The 18521-nt window shown below is 32.4% G+C and overlaps 1 long non-coding RNA gene across 6 annotated transcripts in view; it reads left to right on the plus strand.

Annotated features, from left to right (window-relative positions):
• LOC116422355 overlaps positions 1-18521 on the plus strand; it is a 158854-nt gene that overhangs the window by 14196 nt on the left and 126137 nt on the right. The window lies entirely within an intron of this gene.

Genomic DNA, 18521 nt, shown 5'->3' on the forward strand with positions numbered 1-18521 from the left:
CACTTTGTTTTATGATTTTAATAGATCGGAGCAATTTTAGTTTTATCATTTTCCTTTTCAAATGAAGTATCCAGACTTTTTTGTTTGTTGATTAAAAAAAAATCAATGATTCTCACATGATCTCTCTTTAATTTGTTTTTTAGGTTAGTCTTTTTCTATAGTAGATACTACATTTTTCCATTTTTTCCCAATACTTTTCCCCTAACATATCTTATTTTCTATAATTACTGAGTTTCTTTTTCTGCATTCCAATTTTCAGAATCTGCTACATGGGGGAGACAACATTTTCTGTTTTGGGCTATTTATTTGCAAATATATATATATATATATATATATATATATATATATATATATTTGTTGAAAGGTTCCTCTCTTTTTCTGGTTTTATCTTTTGGTCATCTCTTTCTACAATGTATTTAATGTCTTTTCTTTACTCCTATCAGCAGCTTTAGTTATTGATTTGAGATTTTGAATCAGAGTCAAATTCAATTGCTTTCCACATTTTCAGGTCAGGTTCGATTTGGTCTCTATTTCTTTGGTCCCTGCCACTGGATTCAACCTTTCCTCAGATGTTCGCATTCAGAATATTAGTAGGTTTTAGGTTTTCTGGATCATCCTAATTTATCATAATCCAGAGCCACAAACTTGATGTCCCACTATACACCCAAGTAATTATTAAGGAATTCTAACCTTATTGGAGCAGGTGGGGCAGAGCACTTTTGGATTCTGTTTCTCTAGGGAGCATCTTCAATTAGAGTGTAATGGATTTCCAAACTCCCGGAATTCCCTTGCCCAAAGATTTCAAGTTTCTCAATTCCTGAAAACAGCAAGGCAAGGTATACACATTCTTTATGAGTTGCTGGTTAGAGGACTGGAAGGCTTTTTAAATATTTACCTTTGAGTGTACACTTGCTTCCCTGGCAGGACTGTTCTCAGTGTCTGAAGCAGTTTATTGCTTTTTTGAATTTTGTGATCATTTTTGGATGTGGCACTCTTTTTTAGATATTTGCTGGAGTATACATGGGAAACTATTTTACACTGACTGGAAATCCCATATATATAATCCCATACATATAAATAATGTGTGTCAGTAAAAGGAACAGAAAGTGTTATACCTCCTACAATTTTTAGGCCACATATCAATAAATGAAAAATTATTGTTGAATTATTGTTACAAATTTTACATTAATTAATATGGTCTAATTGTGTGAACAATTATTGCAAATGTATTAATTTATTTTTTTGATTGATTCATTATTTAGTCTATTATATGAAAAATTATTATTCAATGACATATGGTTTAAAATTATGTGAACAAATAATTGTTCTTAATATATGATCTAAAATTACATAATGCTTAGCATAAGTGGAATATAAATTTTTTAAGCAAAAAGACTATTTCATTTTTGTCTCTGTATTCCCAGAGTCAAGTTAACATGCTGGGACATAGGAGTTCCTATTATGTAGATTCTAACTGGATGGTTTACTATTGAGTAAGGGAAAGTTGAGGTGTTAAAGATAGGGCCAAAACTGAGAACTAGATAGAATTACAGTGACTACAGGATTATACACTAGAAGAATTACAGTGATCTCGACAGAAATATTAAAGTTTAGAAAGGATTAAATTATGAAAGAAAGATAATGAGTTCTATTTTTTGATACATCACATTTGGAATGTCTATGGAACATAATATCTAATATGTAGTTGGTAATGTGAGACTAGAATTCAAGAGGGAGATTGTATGAAAATATAAATCTAAATCATCCTCATAGAAATGAATGTTATAAAAATTTAAAATTTATTTTTAATTTATAGAATAAAACAGGCATCTCCATAACATAGTACAATAAAAAGGATGATTACATATGAAAATTCAAATTCACTATGTACAACTTGCGGTTCCTTTCTAATATACAACAAATTTATCATGTAATTTTTTCCTTTCTTACCCTACATATGTATATACATACATACATGTATATAAAAAGATATACACACATAAATATATATATGTAAAATTATTCTATATATACTTTCATTTATTAGTTCTTTTTCTGGATGCAAATGAGTTTTTTTTCATATGTCCTTTAGAGTTAATTTGGGTATTTGTAATAGTCAAAATAACTTATTCACTCAGAGGAGTTCTTAAAATAATATTACTATTACTGTATACAATACTGTCTTGGTTTTATTAATTTCTCTCTTCATTATTTCATTTAAGTGTTTCCATGTTTTTCTAAGATCTTGAGCTCAACATTTATTATAGCACAATAGTATTCCATTGCAACTTGTAGAGGGCTGAAACTATTGAGTCAATGCACTGAGGTCAGGACTGGTGAGCGCTTGAGGCTAACTACTGATTGGATAATACTCTATGGACATATGCTTGGAAAATGGTCCTTTCCATTATCCATACTGGCTCAATGATTGGTGTATAGAGGATTGTAAGAGGGAATAGGGGGTGGAAAAAGCTAGCCAGGGACACACTCTCTGCAGTAGACGAGGGAGAAGGCGGTCTCAGAGATTTTGCTTCCATCCTGTTCAATCCCACGTCTGGGGACCAAGAATAACGATTAAGGACTTTTGCTTATCCTGCCTCTGGCTGATTCTGGGGTCTCCTAGGTGCTAGCATGGTCGCTACAGCAACCATATGCCACAACTTGTTCAGCCATTTCTCAGTTGATGGAGATCCCTGAAATGTCCAGTTCTTTGCCACCACAAAGAGGACTACTATATACATTTTAGAACATCTAGGTTCTTTTCCTTTCTTCCTAATCATCTTTGAAAAGAGATGTAGTAATGATATTGCTAGGTCAAAGAACATTGAAATTAATAGTAAATCCATGAGAATTTTGTGTGCTGATTTAACTTTTTGTACTCTAAATATTAACTCTTTTTTCCTAGGGCCCAAATAGTTGAGAATGATCTAGATCACATTATTATTGTTATTTCCTAGAAGTGAAGGCAGAAGTCATAATGAACTTCCTGCTACTGGAAATGTGTTGCTTACACATTTACTTTGGAGTCATGAATAAGCAGTTTGGTGAAACTGATTTTCTCTTTGTGCCCCAAAACAACAAGAAACATTATTTCATGAAATAGTCATCTTGTTTTGTTGTGTTCATGGTAATTATAGCTTATGTGCCATTATTTACCAGCTGTAGAAAATAAAGAAATAGGGAAATTCCACAAAGGTCTTGATCTTATCCTCTAAATCAAGGACACATATCATGCTGCTTGTTACTTCAGACATAGAGGATTCTGGGAAAAGAAATGACCTTATTGATTACTCCATAATTTTATTTCTGTTAATTACTAATGCGTTGTTCATGAATAGGAACTAAAGATTATGGACATGATAGGCATAGAACATCACAAAACAATTAATTTGACAGTACCTCAACAAACAGGAAATGACTAATTACATTTCTAGCAGTCATTTAAGAATTAGCTGTCTCTGTGTCGTCTGATTATTGACTATTTAAACTGCCAATATAAATACCAAATTAGAAGACACAATGAAGATGCATATACTGTATGCAATTATGATACCTCCAAACAGATCTATTTAAACAATATGATGACTTTGAAAAATGAATAAAATTAAGGATATCAGATTTTTACTATTTCTTAGATATAATTAATTATTATAAGAATTACCATAATAATGACCAAAAGGATACCCAAATTACTTCAGCGGACTTCAGCCAACAAATATGTGTTCCTTGCCAGGGACATGATAGCAAAAAAGAACAATAGTTTTGAGTCTAGGCTCATTTCTAAGAGAATCATAGAATGTTATAAATGATACTGCTTCACAGAATAATAAAAAAACAACAAAAAATGGTGGTGGTAAAAGTAGCTTGTGGAAATCTTTGTGTGAATTAAGTCAAATCTCCCCAAGAATAATCATAGATAAAAATACAAAGAGAATTACAAATCAAAGCAAAATTATACAAAGTGTCCCGAAAGTTTTTTTTTGAAATTTTAATTTAAGAATAAGTGAAATGATTAAAATAACTATATTGAATAATTATTAATTTTTTTTCTAAAAATATAGTTGTTTTTCATCTTTTGTTCTCAAAGATGGCCATGACATTGGGGAGGTGATGCCATGACATGCAAGTGAATTGGATTTGACTGTAGGAGGGCTGTGAAAGGTCACCTGCCTCACATTCTTCTCCAGAATCATCTGGGTTCAATGGTCAGATACAGATCAGGATCACTGGATTTGGCTCTGGATGTAGTAGGAAACCTTGGTCTTTTTAAAGCTAAGTTCTTTAATAGTTATCAAATTTTTATTTTTAAAATAAAAATTCATGGAATCCAAGTTACAGACCTCTGTTCTTTAGAATTAGAGGAAAAACATGGAGAAGAATTGCACAGGATGGGAAAGCATGGTTGAACTTGGATATATATTGACAGAGAGTACTTCCATCAGTGAAATCATGGATCCATCAAAGTATCAGAATTTATAAAGGGTCACCATTAGTAACTTTGCACAATTGAATTAGCCTCTATGGATTTCATTTTCTCACCTATATGAAGGATCTAGATGGATAATCCTATGGATTCTTAATAATTGCCATTTTCATAGTTTTTTCAAGCCTCAAAACATGTCTTTGCAAATATGGCCTTGAATGTCAGAATCATCCTTAGAAAAGAGAAAATTTCCACTCAGCCTCCCATGATTGTAATTACCTTGTTACAGTGTTTTCTAGCATATAGAAAGCATCTTTCCATCTTGCATAAATCCTGAAGGTGGGCTTTTTTGTGTTGTTGTTCAAATGACAATTCATTTATTATGTTATGGCAAACTGGGAGCCTAGTTGCTCACTGTAGATCACAGCTGTTACCCTCTGTTCTTCTATTTGGCAGTCCTTCCACCCACGACCCCCTAGCCCTTTTACCCTCCAGCCCATAGTTAGCTGGAGCTGGTTTAACTGTTAATAGCTATTCAAATGCAATTAAGAGGACACCTGAGAATTGGAGAAGCCTTCTGTCCCATTAGATGATGCAAAACTAATTGCTGTACATAAAGGTTGCTTGTGTCCTTCTAATTAGCTAGATTCAATTTATTCTGAGATATTGGCTGGTTTCTTTTTAAGTTTTCTGGAGAAAGAAATTTGTTTTTCTAGAATTGAAATGATCTACACTTGATGAGGTTGATGGGTAGTTAATAACACTAAACTTATTTTTAAAAATTGGTTTACCTTCTAGATTAGATTTAAAACTGCTTGCCTTGTTATTACAATTTTATATCTAATGGAGGAGACAGGCTGAAAAAAACCCTCTTTGTTAGATTTTGGGGAAATATTAACATAGCAGTCCAACCAAAATCTATTAACATTTTATAAACATAAATATTGCTGTATTACTCTCTCCCTGCTCTCCTCTACCCACAGCATAGCCAAGAAGAAAGGGCATAGTGGATAGAGAGCCAGCATTGAGGTTAGAAAGATCTGGTTTCACCTTTAACATACATTCTTCATGGTCATTCAATATTTCGATGTCCCTCTGCCCCTGGGAAGTTCTTTAATAACTGTTTTCCAATGGTTACCAATCTGCAGTGGTATTAATAATTTTCTATACTATCAGATTCACAGGTCTCTACCTCCCCATTCCCAAAGAACAACCACAACCAACAACATGTTCTATATTTAACCACTTTCTTGACTTGGCTTGTGCTTGTTCCTCTGGCCAGAATGCCTACCTTTATACCTTAATGTTTTGAAATATTACTTATCCTTCAATATCTATTTCAATTTCTGCTCCTGCTGAAGCTTTCCCTGATTTTTTAATGTAAGGAATCATTCTTCCTTGTCCAGAACCTGCAGAATTTACGTATCACATATATTTCAGTCTGTTTTATGTTCAATTTATTTATGCATCTGGCTTATATTTCTTAAAATATTTCCTTGAGGTCAGGAATCATTTTATTTTTGTTTATATTATTTTCATTAACCCAGTAGTTAACATAAGCCCTCAAAACATAGTAAGTGGTAATCATTTAGAAGACAGTCAAGTAGGCTAGTATCATATTGCTAGAGGGAGGAGATGGGGGAAGGGAATGATCTACAACTAAATCTATAAATATTTAAAAATCTATCAATAAATTTAAAAAAACAACCTTCATCAGCAGCTTCTGGAAAGCCACTTTGAATATTTCTGTGATAATTAGTCAGAGAGTCATGAACAAGAAGAGAAATCCATTGCAACATTATTAGATGAGAAAAGATTGGATAAGAGAAAGATCATAAGGAAAGAAAAGTGATTGAGAATAAGGATATTTAGGAAATTTGGAAATGCATAGAGACAAGCGGGGAAGAGAAATGTTGAAGAATCAAGGTAAAAGTTGAGGAAGATAACAGATTAAAGCTGAAGACTATATTTTGCAAAATCACATTAACTCTGAAACTATTTCTCAGTATTTCCCCCTGTTGGTATCCCTTCTTTTCCTGGCTTGGATGGGGGGAAGGGAAGACAGCGTTGAGCTCTTCCTGGATCCTCCATCTAAGAAGGGGTGCCTAGGCTAGCCATTTCATCACTTCTCACCTAGCTTCACTTCTCTGAATTTTATCATGGTCTGCCTCCTACACAAGGTACACTCTTCCCACTCCCCATTTTTATTATTCTTTTGCATTGTCTTCTGTGATTATATTGTGAGCTCCTAAATGACAAAGACTGTCTTGTAGATTTCTGTCATAGTAGATGACTTCCTGAGGGAGAGGTAAAATTAAAGAAGAAACTACAAGTGACTGTTGAAATGTTAGGAAAATGAGAAAGTGTTAATGAGATAAAACTTTAGAGAAGTCAATTAGAGGTGCTATCCTCAATCACAATAAATTCTAAGGATCTCATTTTCAGTAAGAATGGATACTAGAAACCAATTAATGATATCTGTCCTTATGCTATAGAAATGTCAGTCTTTTTTTTTTTTTTAGTCAAGGTATTCCCTCAGAACAAACAAATAAATAAATTAAAAGAGTATAAATTGGAAAAAAGAAGAAAGGTCTAAAGAGAGGAAAATCTTGACCCATGTAAGGAGAGATGGAAGTTAGAAAAATCCATCAGAGAAAAGTAAGAATGATCACTGGACCCTTTGAGGTAACTAATATAGGACCTCATGTAAAAGAAGAAATAATAATCTGAGAAGGAAAATGACGCTTATGATGTGACTTCACAGCTACCATTAAGTAGAAGATTATCCATTAATGGTCAGCAGAAGAGATCAGTAGAGATGCTTGTTGAAGCCCTTCTGAGAGGTAGTGAAGCAGCTATTTGTTGATCTGATAATAACAGTAGCAAGATCAGCTGTTTTTCTAGGGCATGTATCCAGGGTATGGTGGAAAATCTCCAGACTTGTCAAACCCGATGACTACTTTACACTTCTGGTGATTCATATGGGTACAAATGATGCTGCCAGAAACAATCTAGGAAGCATAGATAAGGCTTATGAAGTCAAAGGTAAGAAAGGTCTAACCCTGTCAGTCTTCTACTCAGAACAATTCAACAACTCCATATTGTCTTTAGGATGAAATACAAGTTAGATAGCCTGGCATAGAAATACCTTCACAATTTAAACTTCTTTGGCTTTTCAAGACATTCATAGTATTCCCTTTCACTTTGCCTTTGAAGTAAATTGGCCAACTTTGCTCTTTCCTGAAACTGACTTTTCCCTCTGCCACTTCTGTCCCTTAACACAAGATGTCTCCCAATCTAAGAATTCATTCCTGTCCTACATCTGCTTTTTAGAAACTCTAGCTTTCTTTAAGATTCAACTCAGATGTGAGACCTCAAGGACAAAATGATGCCTGTGGTTATTACTGATCTCTTCCTCCTCAAATTGTTGTTTGTTTACTGATTTATTCTTCCAGTCTCTCCATGACACAGTGTAGTTGCTTAATACGTATTTGTTGAATTGAATTGGAACTGAAGACTTGCATAATAATAATTTTCATTACAACTTTAATTCATTAAATATTTACTAATTACATGTAAAAATTTCAACGGTTATTAAATTTTTTGAGTTCCAAATTCTTTCCCTCTCTTCTTGAGAAGGCAAGTCATTTGATATCAATTATGCATATGAACTCATGCAAAACATATTTTCACTTTAACCATGTTACAAAAGGAAACACAAACAAAAAAATAATAAAGTTAAAAAAAGTATGTTTCAATCTCCATTCAGAGTTTGTCAGTTTTCTTTCTGAAGGTTGCATTTTTCATAATAATTCCTTTGGAAAAGTCTTGGATCCTTGTATTGATTGTAATAGCTAAGTCATCCGTAGTTGCTTAAACTTACAATATTCTGTGTATAATGTTCATCTAGTTCTGCTCACTTCACTTTGCATGAATTCATTTAAGTCTTCCCAGGTTTTTCTGAAGCCATCTTGTTCATCCTTTCTCATAGCATAATGATATTCCATTGCAATCAAATAACAGAACTTGTTCAGCCATTGATAGGTATCCTCTTGGTTTCCAATTCTTTGCTACCCGCAAAAGGACTGTTATAAATATTTTTGTACACATTGGTCCTTTCTTCTTTTATATGATCTCTTTGGGATAGAGACTACTAGTGGTATCTCTGAGTCAAAAGGTATGTCCAGTTTTATGGTTGTTTAGGCATAATTCCCATTTGTATTCTAGAATGGTAGAAACTCCACCAAACAGTACATTAATGTCCCAAATTTTCCATATTCCCTTCAGCATTTGTCATTTCCCTTTTCTGTCATATTAGCTAATCTAACAGTATGGAGTAGTATCTCAGAGTTGTTTTAATTTGTGTTTCCCTAATCAATAGTAATTCAGAGACTGCAGAATTGTGACGATTGATAGCTTTGATTTCTTTTGAAAACAATCTGTTCATATCCTATGACCATTTCTCTATTGTGAAGTAGTTCTTATTTTTATGCATTTGACTCAGTTTCATATATAGTTGAGAAATGAGGCCTTTATTGGAAAAAACACTAAAATTTCCTCCTCAGATTTCTGTTTTCCTTCTAATTTTGGCTATGTTGAGTTTTGTTTGTGAAAAAGCTTTTTAATTGTATGTAATCAAAATTATTCTAATGATCTTTTCTTTCTCTTGTTTGGTCGTTAACTCTTCTTCTATTCATACATCTGAGAAGTCCATTTTTTCCCGTGCTTCCCTCTTGACACCACTATTTCTAAATCATTTATCCATTTTGACCTTATCTTGGTATATGGTATATGATCTATACCTAGTTTCTGCCAAACTGCTTTCTAGTTTTCCCAGCAATTTTTGGTAAATGTTGAGTATTTACCCCTAAAAATTTGAATTTTTGAATTTGTAAGACACTAGATTACCGTGGTCATTTGTTGCGAGTATTGTATATCTAATCTATTTCATGAATCCACTTCTTTTGCTTAGCCACTTCCAGATTGCTTTATTGATTTCTGATCTATAATATAGTTTGGAATCTGGAACTGCTGGGCCATCTTACTTCCTTTTGAAACCCTTGATATTCTTGACTTTTTATTCTTCCAGATGAATTTTGTTACTATTTCCAAGCTGTATAAAAAATTCTTTGGTAATTTGATTGGTATGGCACTGAGAAGTAATTAACTTAGGTAGAATTGTCATTTTTATTATACTTACCCCTCCTCCCCAGAAACAATGAATAGTTCTAGCATTCTTTAGATTTGTCTTTATTTGTATAAAATTGTTTTGTAATTGTGTTCACATAGTTTCTAGGTTTATCTCGGCAGGTGGACACCCAAATATTTTATATTATTTGCAGTTATTTTAAATGGAATTCTCTTTTTATCTCCTTCTGCTGGACTTTCTGATGAGTATATAGAGATGCTAATTTTTTTTTTTAATATTCTACACTTTTCCTGAAGCTATTATTATTCCAACTAATTTTGTTTCTAAAGTTCTCTAAGTATACCATCATATCATCTTCAAAAAGTGATAATTTTGTTATCTTATTGGCTATTTTTATCCCTTTAATTTCTTTTTCTTGTCTTGTTTCAGTAGCTACATTTTTGATACAAAATTGAACAATAGTGACGATAATGGATGTCCTTGCTTTGCTTTTGATCTTATGGGACATTTTCAAGTTTATCTCCCTTACATATTAGACTTGGTCTTATTTTTAGATAGATACTGCTTATCATTTTAAGAGAGGTTCCATTTATTCCTATACTTCGAAAGTGTTTTTAATGGGAACTATATTTTAATGGGAATCATATATTGTCAAAGGCTGTTTCTGCATCTATTGACATTATCATATAATTTTTGTTATTTTTTGTTATTATTGTTATTGATACAGTCAATTATGCTGATAATTCTCCTAATACTGAACCAGTCTTGCATTCCTGATATAAACATGGTTTGTATTATTGTAACATATTCTAAACTATAGACATGATGGTCTCTTGGTCACAGATAGAGTATAATTACTAAGGACTGATAATAATAATAATTATAGCTAGCATTTATATAGAACTTTAAGTTCTGTGATATTCCTTATATATTATCTCATTACATGTATATATATATATATATATATGTATATGATATAATCTCATTACATTACATTATATTATCCCCCAAAACTATTCTGTGAGGGAAGATGCTGCTCCTATTGTCATTTTATAGATAATGAAACTAAAAGTGGGAGAAATTAAGTGACTCAGTGTCATGTGCCTCCAACAGGATTTGAACTCAATTCTTCCTGATTCTATATCTAGCATGCTATCTACTCTATGGGAGACAATGGCATAGGTCCACCCAGAATGATGTGCCCTCATCAGATAAGGTACTGTGCTCTATGAGCAGGACAAAATTGAATTACTTCAGAAGAAACAGGAGAAGTGCCAAGGTAGTGAGTCCACTCCAAATGTTCATAGGGAATTTTTGGGTCCAACCTGTGGCAGAGCACTTTGAGCTTATGAGTCTGATCAGCCACAGTCAGATACACTATAATTTGACTCTAACACAATGATGTCATGTTGGTCCTCTTTGAGAATGAAGGACAACAACCAATCAACCAATCACATATCTGCCTTCTATGAATTAGAATGGTAAGAATCTTGCCCTAAGTCTTGTGTACATAGCCAAAAGAGAAATTATAGGAAAAAATACTATTTCAGTATATTCATTAAGCTGAGTACCACTAGAATGTTACTAATATCTTAAGAATAATAGCACTAGACATACTTAGTAAATCTTAGGAGATATATAATCTAAGAAAGGTACAGCACACATGTCAATACAAAGGAAAAAACAATATAGCCCCATGTCACCCTATAGCATCAGATATCTGTATACAAGAGTCCTAGTATGAATCACACTTATGGAGGGTTATATGTGAAAAAGTAAAATACAGAGGCAAAAATGAAAAAGAAGGATCATGGGGTATCTCAAGCTATAAGCAAGAAATATGAGATAAGAGCCAGACCCTTGAGGAAGAAGTTACTTGTCTTTCAGAGACCTGAGATATGGATCAACAGATAAGAGTTTATAAGTTAATAGTTAGAAAAAGATGAAATAAACACTAGTGGTTGGTGACTCCATGATAAGATGCTGTGAGTTTCCTCCCTCTTTCTTTACCCAGTAACAATAGACATGTCCTGCTATTTTTCTGGGATAAACATTTTTCAAAATGACTCACTACACTTCAAGTTTGTTGTCTTCGTTAAAAAAATAATCTGTAGTGGCAGAGAGAAGATCTGACTTGTATCCTGATGTGGGATAATGGAATAATGTCATACCAATGAGAACAGGCAAAAGAAAGACCCTTTAACTCTCTAAGGGGGAAAATCAGCAGAATTTCTTCCAAAAGAGTAGAAATTGGATGGTCTAAGGAAGAAGCATTTATTTATTTTCCACTGAAGGAGAAAGTAGGCTTACAGGTGCTGTTGGATGAAACATACTGTAGTATTATAGGATCAGAGGAAGAGAAGACTGGAAGTGGGAATTGATGACTTCCAAAGCAGTTCTTTGTCCACCTAATATTGATAGAAATGTCATGTTATCCAAGGAGTAAGCATTTATGACACAATTGAAAATCTCTTATTAACAAGTTTGGCATTCCCCTAGCCAAGGTTGACCAGAATGCTGAGAAGTCAAAATATCCTGATTTTGAAGAGCAGTTAATGGAACTAGGGAGGTTTAACCCATAGAAGAGAAGTTAAAGTTCTCATATAGATGGGACTAGATGATGTCTGAGAACTTTACCAACTCTTGACAATCTATTATTCTTTGAAATGCTTATTGAATTGAAGAACAGAAATGAGATGAAGGAACCTAATTCAGAGATTATAAAATCATATTCAACTCAAGACAATAAATGTCTGTTAATTGAATAACACATGAAAGCCTATCGGCATAAAGATAAAAACATTGCCTCTGTCCCCACAAAGTAAAAAAAGAAAGCAATTATTAATTTTCTTTAAAACACTTTTACCAACTTCTTTCCATTCCTTTCTTCCTATTCTCTTTTTTTCTGATATATTGAATTAATTCACTTTATCTTTTGTCTGTTAGAAAATTTATAAGTTCTTTTCCTTATGTTGCCTTTAAATCTGCATTTTTATTATTCATATTGGCCTGATATATTTTTTTGTTGCTTAATTTTCTAAAGTGAAAAACAAAATTGCTTTTTTAGAATTACCACCATCATTAGAAATCAATAAAAATGGGTGATATAGGAGGGTGATAAATAAATAAATAAAATTCAGGTAGTTTGGCAAGTGAATTAAATGTTGAATTGAAAGACCTGAGTTCAAACCTTGATTTTTATCTTGACTACAAAGAATACATGACTATGTGACAATGAATATTTTGAGCATTAGCTTTCTCATCTGTAAAATAAACAGGATGATATTTGTACTGTATACTGTAGCTCCAATGAGGTTACTCTTGGGAGAATGGTAGTAGAGTTGAACTTTTTCCTGAACAGGTGGGATCTGGATAATCTAAAGAAGAAGCACCTGTTTTTCTCCAAGGAAAGAGGAAATAGATTCACAGGTGTTGTTGGGTGAAAGATATTATAGTATGAAAGATCAGAAGGATAGAAAACTAACAAGTTGTTGCTCTTACTAAATGGTAGCTTCTTTAGAGTTATGATTGTTTGATTTTTGTCCCTATAGTCTCACATAGGAAAATGTCTGGTCATAGTAGGCACTTTAACAAAAACATGTTGATTAATGATGATCTATTTAGAAAACATCAGAGAGATGAATTATGGCAATTAATAGCTTCATTAAGGTTGTTGTCTAATCATTCAGTGGTATCTGACTCTGTGATCCTATGGACCATAGTAAGTCAGGTCCTTCTATCTACCACTATCTCTCAAAGTTTGTTCAAGTTCATGTTCATTGTTTCTATGATAATATTTATATATCCCATCTTTTGCCATTTTCTTTCCTTGTGCCTTCAGTAAGATAACAAAATTAAAAAGTAAATCCACAAATGCCCCAGCATTTATATAGTGCACAACTATAATAGGAACAGGATGATGAAATCTCCTTTGAAATAACTGCACAATGCATAACATGGCAAAGATTCATTTTAGCAAAGTATACTTGATATTTATATAATTATAAAATATCCCTCAAAGAAATGAAAAGCAAATTAAATAATATGAGATAATCATTGCTTGTGGCTGACTACAGAGTTAACTAAATAATAACATTTATTTGTAAGAACAAAAGGTCTAGAATCTCAGTCAATCAATAAGCATTTATTAAGATGTAACTGGGGAAACAAAGAAAAAGCAAAAAGCCTTTACCTTCAATGAGTTCACATTTTGATAGAAAAGATAATATGTGTACAAAAAAGCTTAAGCATTTACTGAATATACAAAGAGTAGATAGAAGGTAATTTTGGGGGAAGTAGCCACTAGTACCTGGGAAAAATGGGATAAAAATCTATTGCAAAAATAAGTTATTATTATATCTAATAAATAAATTAGATATTTATATCTAAAATATAAAATAACTGGAAAGATAGGAAGGGACTGTGAAAAGCTTTAAGTGCCAGACAGAAAAGGGAAATGTTAAAAGCAAATAATAATGAAGCAGGAATAGCACCTCCAGACCTTAATTTATATTATAAAGCAGAAATCATTGAAGCTATTTTGTATTGGTTAAAAAAATAGAAGACTAGATCAATGGAGCAGACTAAATAAGGAAGAATCAGAAACAATGAAATTCAATAATTTAGTTTTTGATAGATCTGAGTACCTAAATTACTTGGGGAAAGGATTCCCTATTTCACAAGAATTGTGTGGAAAACTGGAAAATAGTTTAGCAAAAATTAAATTTAGATGAAGATCTTATACCATATATCCCAATAAGCTCAAAATAGATACATGACTTGAGTATTAAAAATAACATTATTAAAAAAATAGAAAAGATTAGAGAGGGCAGCTTTTAATGATATAATAAGAGGAGAGTTCCTAATCAAATAATGGATAGATGGTCTCACAAAAGATGATAATTAATTTTGATTTTATTAAATAGAAAAGTTTACTTTTTAATCTACTACTAATTAATCAATTGTAATAATAATGAGTAAACTGGAGAAAAATATGTAATAATGATCTGAAATCCAAGATGTGTATATATATATATATATATATATATTATATATAGACACATAGACACAGACACAGACACACACACACACAGACACACACACACACACACACACACACACACAAAGAGCTGACAGATATATAAGTAGCCAAAAATATAAACAGTTCTCAAAAGAATAGCAAATTATTAATAACTATAAGAACTATTGATTCATATTACCAATAACTAAAGCAAATAAAAATAATTCTGAGGTTTCACTTCACATCCAAAAAAACTGACAAGGATAAGAAAAGATGGGAATAATTAACATGCAAGACATGTTGGAAAATACACATTATTTCACTAAATAGGTCTGTGAATTGGACCGAGCAACTGGAATTGTATATTGGAATTATACTAAAAAAAGTGATTAAAATATCCCAAACTCTGGCCCTAAGGATTTCAGTGCTGGGATTATACTCTAAATATGACAACAGAAAGATACTATGTTAAATTAGACGATAACATTTAGGAAATGCTTATAATGTTGATATGTTTACCTGAGGGTCGATAGCAGAGGGGATTACACAAAGGAGAGATCACAGGATTTGGATTCTGAGAACCTGAGTTCAAATTCTACCTTTTAAATTTATTTAATATGTAACTTTGGAAATTCATATAACTTCTCTAGGACTCAGTTTCCTCATCTATAAAAGTAAAAGGTTGAATCAAGTAGCTTCTAAAATTTCTTATAGCTTTAAGATCATGATCTTAAAATATGGAAAAGTAGTTACATGCAAACTTTCAGTAGATTTAAATTGAAACTGCAGCCTGCGCCTTTCACAGATGTGGCTTAAAGTATACTAATTGGATATCTTGTTAGCAAAGTGAAGTATATTAAACTGATTTATCATGACAAAAATGCAATGGAGTTTCAAAATTTTGATAGGCTTATGGAAGAATAATCTCCTCCTTGCAGCCAACTCATTCATTGTGCCCATTTTTTATTTAAGGAAAATGTATTTGTGAAAATTTTGCATATTGTAACATGAAGTTCCAGAAAACTCAAAGATATATATATATATATATTCTCATATTCTGATTTCTTTAATTTGCTTTGGACACTGTCATATTCTGTCTCTTGTAATTTGCTTTCGGACTCTCTAGACTAGATTGTGTGATATTATTTCAATAGGAAATGGCCATTTTGTTTCCCAAATGTGATTGTATGTTATGCTTCAAATTGTGGCTATTTTTCTATGATTTCCACCTCTGCCTCAAGCCTACCTCTGCAAATTATACTCAAATATTGAAAAATCTACCTGGTTGTATGCTTTAATATTTTATTTATTTTTTTTTCAGTAACAAGGTAGAAATACTAGTATTAGTTGGAAATGGAAAAGGACAACATTGATAACACTGCTTGTGTATATGTATATGCATATATATATATGTGTGTGTGTGTGTGTGTGTGTGTGTGTGTGTGTATGCCATATCTACATTCATATCTATTTTTACTTTTTAATTCTACTCAAGGGTCAAATGGTATGAAATGGGTTGAGGCACAGTGAAGTTTTTGAGAGAAAAAGTTTCAGTCTTATAGATGTGCTTTCACATGTAGATCTCTCTATTAGTTTGACAATCTCTTATTTGTAGTTATAGTCTCCCCTCCTCCCCAGCATAATTACATATCAATTTATCTGCCTTACAGCTACAGCTATAAATTGTCTTATTTCAAACACTGTATTCACAAGAGATTTGTGGGAATTGATGTTCCCACTGCCTATTTGTTGTTCTTAATTCAAGGTGATCTAGTATCTTTTGGGAAATTTACAAAAGGAGATATCTATTTTTTATAATTTAAGGACTTAGATTTACACATACTTATAAAATACATGATTAATAAAGGAAGAGATAGAAACACTTTTTTTCTTTCTATTGAAATCCACTGATCCTGGGGAAAATATTAATAAAATAAAGACCTATATAAACAATAATGCTTTTTTTCTCCAAGCACTAGAAGGCGTTCAAATCATCTATATATAAGATTATAGGAAATTAGTTCTAAAGCTAGAAGAAACCTCGAGTCATTTTATCTGACTCCTTCATTTTTTTAGATGGAGAAACGGAAGCTCAAAAATGGTAAAGGGATTTTCCTGAAGCTACATATATACTTTATATCTATTATAATTTATGAAAAGTGACAACATGGAATATTATTTGCCTTTATTTAATCAGTATAAAAGACACTTGAGAGTATGCTTCAGTTCCATAGCCAATTTGCTATAACCTTCATTCTAAGACCTATGAAGTCTCTTTCCCTTTCTCTGTAAAATTCTCTTCCTACCCTTATCTCTTCTGAATTTCTTTATTATATATGGAGATATGTAGGGAAAATGAGGAGAGGCAATAGAGAGATAAAGATTAACAGAAGGGGTGAAAAAAAGAGGGAGAATGAAAGAGAGAATGAAAATAGACACATATGGAGGAATAGGGAAAGGAAAGAAAAAGAGAGTAGTAGAGAGAAGAAAGACAGATACAGGAGTGGAGAAAGAGAGAGAGAGAGAGAGAGAGAGAGAGAGAGAGAGAGAGAGAGAGAGAGAGAGAGAGAGAGAGAGAGAAACAAGTGGTAAGAAAAGAAATAGCCAAAAAATTGACTCACAAACAGTAAACCAGACAGACAATGAGAGGACAGGTTAAAAAGGAGTTTTAATGAGAGATGGAATAGCTTTTTACCAATTAGTGTTATTTGGTGGCTGTATCTTTTGGTTATTTGGTTATCCGTATCTTTTGGGGTATTGCCATTCATTATAAATTGTTTTTAGTCAGTATGTATAGATCGACAACTGCTCCAATCCTTAACCCTTTACTCTATTTTCTTTTTTACATTAAAAATATTTTTAGGTTCACATTCTTTCCCTTTCATCTCTGCCTACTCCCAAATTGAAGAAAGTAAGAAAAACAAAACCCCTCTTATGTACAATCAAGGCAAACAAGTTTCCCTCATTGCTCATGTTAAAAAAAAAAAAAAAAAGATTTTCAATTTGCATTCTGAATCCATCACCTCTCTATCAGGAGATGGGTAGTCTATCCATTCTACTTTGAATGGAGTTACAGGGGAGGGGAGGACAGCTAGTTATAGTAGAAATTTTCCTTTGTAGTATAAGGACCAGATCATTTCCCCCTAGGCATCAGATAAAATAAGGGAAGGATTGGTCTCTAGGTTCAAGATTCCATAACTATAAAATGAAGAATTTGGCTTTTCTTTTTTAAAAATGGATTGTGTTGTAGGTACCTTATCACTATTTTGTATAAAATCCAAAAATTGAGAGGAAGACTCAAATAAGATCATAATAGAATAAACTAAAGAAAACAGTAATGAGTTGAAAAGAAATCTGTCAGTAATTAGTGAAAGGTATTAATGGTGGTAAGGAAGTATGAATCCTTCCTTTTTTCCTTGCTACTCTCCTTTCAATCAATCTGTGCATATATAAATATATACCAAAGAAATACTAGGTGGTTTTTTATTTTACTTTTTTTCCTGAGGGAGAGCCATATTGGAACACAATCAGGTGAGGGAAATCAGGAAAGATTTTATATAGAGGGCAAAACTTGAAACAAGCCTTGAAGGAAATTAGGTAGAATTAAGGGAAAATTATATTCCAGTTCTAGGGGACAGCCTATACAAATACATAGAGAAGAGAGGTAGATTGTCACATGTGAACAATAGCAAGAGGTCCAATTTGAATAGAAGACAGAGGGAATGAAGGTAATACATAATTGGAGCCAAGTTATAAAGGGTTTTAATGTCAGAGAGGTTGGTATTTAACTTTATAAGGAATTGGAGAACTACTGAAATCTTTATCTATCTATATGTCAATATATATGTAAATATACTTATCCATATTTGTATTTCTTTTTCTTTCATTTTTCCCTGAGCAGTGATTTAAAAATTATGAGAAATTCTTAG

Source organism: Sarcophilus harrisii, chromosome 3, assembly GCF_902635505.1.
Source record: "Sarcophilus harrisii chromosome 3, mSarHar1.11, whole genome shotgun sequence".
NCBI classification, from domain to species: domain Eukaryota; kingdom Metazoa; phylum Chordata; class Mammalia; order Dasyuromorphia; family Dasyuridae; genus Sarcophilus; species Sarcophilus harrisii.